Genomic DNA, 7,330 nt, shown 5'->3' on the forward strand with positions numbered 1-7,330 from the left:
AATGCAGACGCTAAATGTGCAAAAAATGAAGAACTCACTGACCGATACATTAAAATGAGAAATGACAGTTGATAATTTATACTAGAGCAGTGGTTTTCTGTGGAACCCTTGGGTGGCATGATAAGTCATCAGGAATTCTGCAAAGAGATTGGGGGTAATGGGCTGGGAGGTGGTGTGCTGCCATTGCTTGGCCAGGTCACTTGGCTCCGCATCAGTCTTTAGGATAAGAGTAGGGACTCTTCAGCAGCAGAAATTTTATGAAAGAGCTCTGTGACATGAGGAAATTTAAAATCCACTAGTAACTAGAGAATGATAAACAGGTTCTACTTGACCAACTTACATCTTCACAAATAACCGTTTAGTGATAACATGCCAAGCCTGTGTTTGAAAAATATAAAAATCAAGCAGTCTAAAGTGCCTTTTAAAGTCACATAACTACTGCACAAATAATGGCAAAAAATTAAGTACAAGAAAAACTAGGATGAACAGCCAGAAATATTTTTCAACAGGAAACAGTCCATTCTATTTATTAACATGGATTTCTACTTCCCCTTCCATTTTCTGGCACCTCCCTTAGAGGTTTTAAAGGGTTGAGTTTAAGACCAAATTGGAGAAAAGAGTGCTAAGAACAATCACTCATTACCTAAGGGCAAAATACATTATTTCAATCATATTTTACATGTGCAAATTATTGTATGCACGAATCCAAGTTTTCCAGCCCAGAAAAAATATGTCTCAAAGCTGCAGAAACTAAAACTTATGCACAAGTCTTCAGAGGTTGGATTTGACTAAAGGATCATTTCTTCACTCAGAATTCCTGAACCGTTTGGAACAAAAGTAGGAAGATATAAGGTGACTAGAGACATGGCAATCTAAATCTAGAATGCTTAGAATTAGGTTGATTTAAGAGAAACACTCAGTAAACAGAAAACTGGCATATTTAGCAAGGCAACAAGTTGCTTTACATCATAATGTACCTGTAGGTATGATTAAATTGATTATACACAGAGTAATGGACAACTACAGGTCCAACCAAAAAAGAAACTTGTCAGAGTTGAACTCTGAACAGGAGCTTCATTATACAGACAAATAAATAAACAAAAACAATTTTATGGAAAAAGAAAAGGAAAAAGTTCTCTGAGATTTTCAGTGTTCTCTATGAATTTCCTGGATTACATTAGACTCTTATTAGAGAATATACATTTTCTTTAACTATAGTTTAAAACAAATGTTAACTGTAGTACTGTGTGTGGATTGTCTGCAACTGACGTAATGTTTGGAAATACTTTAAATCAAAATTTGGAAGGAGCTGTTACACACTTGGATGAACCTGTTATTCTCAAATTCTTAACTTAAAAAACCCCACAACAAAACAGATCACTGGGGAAAGGGTCCTGCTCACCACCCCTCTTCCCACATCCCCCCCGCCCCGATGGTAAACTCATCTTGCATCATGTTACTTTGTGTAGTTTTTTCAAATAGCATTATAGACCTTTTGTGTTGTGGTTCACTAATCGGATTTAAATCATATTCCTATAGAAAAAGCAGTAAGAAGTGTTGGGCTTGAAAATGTAAAACTAGAGGATATGATATTTTCTAGATTATTTAGTTAAATAATATGAGGATTCAACCTCGAGCATCTGAAATGCTGATTGCCAGCTCCTCAGGGGACAGACTATTTCTTTTAGGTTCATGGGTTTTAAGGACAGAAGGGATCATCAGCTCTAACCTCTTGTATAACAGAGGCTGCAAAATTCCACCCAGCTTTCCATCTTGTATCAAAGCCAGTAACTTGTAGAAAGGTCCCTAGTCTTGATTTACAGATATCAAGAGATGGAGATTCCCTGGTTTCTCTGACAGACACAGTGGCTGGTTTGTTCCAATAAGTAACCAGAATCAGGGTTAAAAAGGTGCATCTTGTTTCTAATTTGAGTTTTCTGGCCTTAACTTCCAGCAATTTTTCTTCTTAAGCCTTTCTCCACTAAAGATCCCTTTATTAACTGGTAGTTACTTATACATTATATCAAGTCACACATCTTCATGTGTAATTGTCTACTGTTTTAGCACTGAGTCCTGAACCTGACTGGATCCTCCTACTAGCTTCTCTACCATAATGAAAATTCTCTTTGATCATGCTGTTTCACTACCTTGAATCTCTCTGGTGATTTCTATTATAGGCTTTAAAGGACTATAAAAAACATTAGGGACCAAACATCTTTTGAGGAGTCCTGTTCAGGTTCTCAAAATAGAGTGGAAGTACCTCAAATGCAAACTTTGTATTAGCACTGCATAAGGAAGTTTTTCACCTCTCTAATCAACTAGGCTTAAACCTTTGAAGCTGGCAGTCCCATGGGTAGGCTTGACAAGGTCCGATTTTTATCGATAAACATTGATTTCTCCTCACACTCACAGACAAACCAAAAATATTGCCAGCAGTTATAATCAACATTTATAGAAAGGGGAGTGTAACTGGGAACACTTACCCCTGTTACTGGACAGTGGAGACAGAGGGCAGGGGGGCTTAAAGAGGAAAACAATGGGCAGCCTAATGACTCCTCAATTAAGTAATTAACTGCAAGTACACAGGTAGGGGAAGCAGGCTGGAAGGAGATAACTGGCTACTTAAACAAACCTCTAGTCTACCCAAAGCCCAGAAGGGGTAAGGAGGGAGAGCACAGAGTATTTGAGGAGACTTCAGCCCCCTGGCAGCAGGGTCCTGCCTGGGCTGAGCTGGCCATGACCTCTCCGTGTGTTCCCAGAGCTCTGGCAGTGCTGCTGCCCTCCTCTTCTTGCCCCTGCTGGCCTGGCTCTTTCCTGATGAATGAATGGAATAATTTAAGGGATGTATTTGGTAGCCAGGTTGGTCTGAGACAAAAAGAAATGCAAAAATCTAGAACTCTTGGTTCAGAAATGATACCTCTTATTAGACCAACTAGGAAATCGCAAATTTTCCCAGAGCCTGATGAAGGGCCTTTCGGGCCTTTGAGCCCGAAAGCTTAAAAAACAAAACTTGAATTCTGCCAAGCCTTTCCCCAGGGCATAATATAAAATATTTTACTGGCATGATCTTAAGAATGCTGGAATACTCATGAGTGGTGAAACTATGAGTAAGCTATGCAAGCTATCCACATGAGTACAATAAAATATTTATATTAAACCACAGCAACATATTCTATAAATGCCAATAGGCTGTTTAAGGAAAATTTTACTGGAACTACTACTTGCTTATGCCTTTTCATCAGAATAGCTAATGGTTTTAGGGATAGGTCTACACTGCACAATGCAGTCTAGTGTAGATACCCAGTCTAATACCCAAAGGCTGAGCAGACACGGTATTTTAATCTAGGAGAAAGCCTCTTGTCCTGGGATCATACAGATGTACATGTCCACTGTCCTACTTCAAATCCCACTTAAGTATCCCATACAAAATGTATTAACACTCTTTCCCAGGACATCTTGTGTATACCGGGATAGTTATTACAGGTTGTCTAGTGATAAGCCAGCCAGGCTGTGTGATCCTGCTAACCGCCTACTGGCAAAGGAAGAAGGGTGATGAGTATAAATGACTGTGCTGCACCTGTGTTGATCCAAGTCAACTCCTGGGACAATCAGTGCCAGGTCAAATGAGATACCTAACACCAGAGGCTGTAAAGACACATTCAAACAGAGCTCTGCAGAGGCTAATCTAACCCTTCTCAACAGGATAAATTAGCTTACAGCAATGTGGGCTCTTTACAAAGGTGTCTCCCTCCTTGCTTTTCAAAATTCTACTACATCCCCCCGCACCTACATCTCTTCCATTACTCAAAAGCTTATTTAAAATTGCATTGTGTTGTGTAAGCATGCATTTCGTTACACTGCACAAAATTCTTAGGGAATCAAAAAACAGATTTAATATGTTTTAGAAACCTCTAAAAAATTACCTACAAATGTTTCTGTACAGATCGTCAGATAGTAAGGCTTTTACACCTTGTTTTTTGTCTGTGCTAAGAGAAATTGGGTGCCACCTGAAAGTCAAGAAATGCTTCATTTGATATGTATTTCAATCCTGATGAGACTTCAGGAACAAATCCTGTCCATCCTCTGCCTAAAGTTATGATAGAATTTAGAGGGAGGGGAACAGGGGAAAGGAGACATTCTGCATTTGGAAGAAAACTCCCAGTAATTTTATGCTATGCAATTTACTTTTTATAGGGGAGAAAAAGCCTTTGCTCACTGCTTCCTGGACTTTTAGACTGTTATATTCCACCTGACTGGTAATCATGCAAGCTAAAAGCTATTCTGTAGAGCAGCTGGAGGCATGGTATCCTTCCATCCCAACTGGGGAAGCGTGCTGCTGCTTCTTCCATTCTTTTCAGCCTTTATAGGCAAGTCTCTTATATTTGTGATTATTTCTCTTTCAAAATCTACGCTTATATGTTGGAAGGTGCACAGAGAAAAATGCAGGTGTTTACGTAGGGCTTCTTAGACGGAAACTTTATGTAATCTCTGCCTTAACCCGAGTTAGGAAGGTGCCATCCCTCCCCTATATTACACTTATTTCCTCAATTCTATTTCCCTCATGTCAACCATTCATGTTTTTCCTCTGAAGTCTTCTAATTTCATATCTATTTTCCTTCTTCCCATCTCCCTCTAGTTTCTTCAAATTCCACTGTATTCTGCATCCCGTACTGCATTCCATTATAGCTACCTACTAGGGGTCTGCAAAGTATTTGATTCGGATTCAGCCAGATTCAGGGGACAGTGATTCAATTTGTTGATTCGATCACTGTCCTGATTCAAATCCGAATCTGAAGATTCAATTCTGATTTGAAGAATCAGTGATTTGGCCATAGATACAGCCTTAAATGTTTTTTCTACATACCTCAAGGTACCAGGTGCGACTCATGAACGCTGAGATGGAGGGGCAGATGGAATGTCCCACAGGAGCACAGGGGGGCCCTCTTGCATGCACAGCAGCGGACCCCCTGCCCCCTCCCGGCTTGGTGATTGGCCGTGGTGGGGGAGGAGGGTGCCCTCCCAGACCCAGGAGGCGCCAGTCGCTAAGCCAGGCAGCAGAGGGAGGGATCCCTCGTGCACTATGTGGCGGACCCAGAAGTGGACTGGAAGTGCTTCTGGTCCACTTCCGGGTCCACCACCCAGTGCACTGGCGACCCCCCCACGCTCCCATGGGACACTTCATCCGCCTCACCATCTCAGTATTCACAAGCCACTTGGTACCTTGAAGTATGTAGAAAAAACATTTAAAGTTGTGTCTGTATCATTGAATCTCTCTGAACCTCTCTGAATTGATTCAGAGGGTACCAATTTGATTCGGAGAGATTAAAAGGCCTCTTGATTCGATTTGGGTTTGGAGATTTTGCCGCCAAATTGGCCCAAATCTCCACTGAAACTAATCAGCGACCAAAGCTTTATACAGTCCTACTATGCAACTTATTCCTGTGTTACCCTAAATTTACCCACATCCACACACAATTTTCTATTGCTTCCAAATCCCGTTGCACTCAAATCACAACAACCACTCTGTTTTGGCACACCCATTCTCTTGCGACTTCACAAATCCTGCATCAGAGAGCTGAAGTGGTGGCAACTTCTGAAGACTTGCACGTTTGCTGTAAAGTTGCACCAGGATAAGCAAGGTTGCTTGTATACGTGGTCTGTATAAACATCTTCTCTGCCAGCATCTTCAAGATCATAGCATGGGAATTCAAAACTGGAGTGTCTATCTGAAAGTACTACCATTCATCAGACCAGTGTGTCTTGGGTTTGTAATTTAAAATGCACAGCTATCAAAAGCATGAAATAGGCTGTTTCTGCACACAAAAAGATGCATTCAGAAGGACAATATGCTAATTTCAGACGAATAACCTACATTTGCTGTACTTTCATACTCAGTATGAACTCTGTTCTCCTATTTATATCTTCAAAAAAACACCATGAATTCTTTATCAACATCTGGTGAAGCTGCCTAACTGCATTTTGTTTCTATGAAACCTGCTTCGTGTCCATCTGAACGAGATCCAATGTTTCAAACTACTTCTCAATTTAGTTTAACACTCACTCCCCCAGAAAGAATAACTAGAATCACTGTAATGAGTCTCAAGGACACTTAAGATATATTACACAGAGTTTGAAAAGAAACAGGTTTAGAAGGCCCCCTCTACATATGCAGGTACAGGTGTAATGGGATCTAATGCATGATCTACACAATTGTGCCCCTGTCATGCCACAAGTGCATGGCAGGAGATGCAATTGTGGGATCATGCATAGGATCCAACTGAACCTTATTGCCAGTGTAGGAGGAGCTCAAATCTCTAGCTCCCCATGCATCAACAAGAAGCAATCTCCCACAGTTGGCAGCTGCCTTTGTGAAGGGGCTCTGAATCTCAGCTGTGTATGAGGTACAGCTGGGATCCAAAGACCCATAAACTGTGGGACTCTCAGTCCCGGCTGCTCATGAGGTGCAGCTAGGACCCAGAGCCCTGTCAGTTCCAGGATTCTTGGTCCTGGCTGCCATGAGGTGCAGCAGGGATCAAGAGCCCCATGTGGGCTCAGGGGTTTCATGCACCCCCAAGGCTTGGGGAATCACAGCAGCTGCGATCCCCAGGGCTCGGGGGGTGTATCCCTGTAGATAGAAACCCTGTCAGTTAAAGGGCTCCCAGCCGCAAGGGAGACCCCACTACATGTGCAAATTAAAGCTCAGTAGCAACCAGGTATAAAGTTAGCACACATTTTCAAGGCTTAACTTTATAACTTGTTGGAATTTTATTGTGTAATAGCTACTTCGCACATGTAGCTGGTCTCAAGGTAATTGTGCAATTAACCAATTAATTGCATGATACCTTTAATGTGTGGAGGAGGCTTCCAAGGGACCTATACAAATTTCAGTTTTAAAAATGTTTCCCAAAAATCATAATTACTATAACCTTCTGACACTGTAAACATTCAGAAACTATTTTAGTACCAACTTAGAAATGCCAAATGTTTTATGTCTTTGTGAAACGCTATTTAAATAAAAATTTGCATATTTGTAAATACATTGCAAGAAAACTCCAGTTAACAGTAGAACTTTACAAAGTAATGAGGGGTTAGACATGAAGCTACACAAAACTTGGCACCTCAGTCAAGGGGTGAAATGGAGTTCATTCATGAGAACAAGGTTTGGGAAACTAACTGACTCCTGCACTTCAAAGAGTCTACTCAGAATGCAGTGTGATGGTAGACAAATAAACCCACAATGAACCTCACCAAAGTCAATAGGGATCTTTGTAAGTATGTGCAAAGGTACTTAAAAAAAAAAAAAAAAAAAAAAAAAAAAAAAAAAAAAAAT

General features: G+C 40.8%; 1 protein-coding gene across 3 annotated transcripts in view; it reads right to left on the reverse strand.

The window, feature by feature from the left end:
* The window catches only part of SIPA1L1 (signal induced proliferation associated 1 like 1), a 355,154-nt gene that overhangs the window by 182,536 nt on the left and 165,288 nt on the right, over positions 1-7,330 (reverse strand). The gene's annotated exons all lie outside the window — the stretch shown is intronic.

This window comes from Gavialis gangeticus, unplaced genomic scaffold, assembly GCF_001723915.1.
Source record: "Gavialis gangeticus isolate Ggan-Ray unplaced genomic scaffold, GavGan_comp1, whole genome shotgun sequence".
Classification (NCBI taxonomy): Eukaryota; Metazoa; Chordata; order Crocodylia; family Gavialidae; genus Gavialis; species Gavialis gangeticus.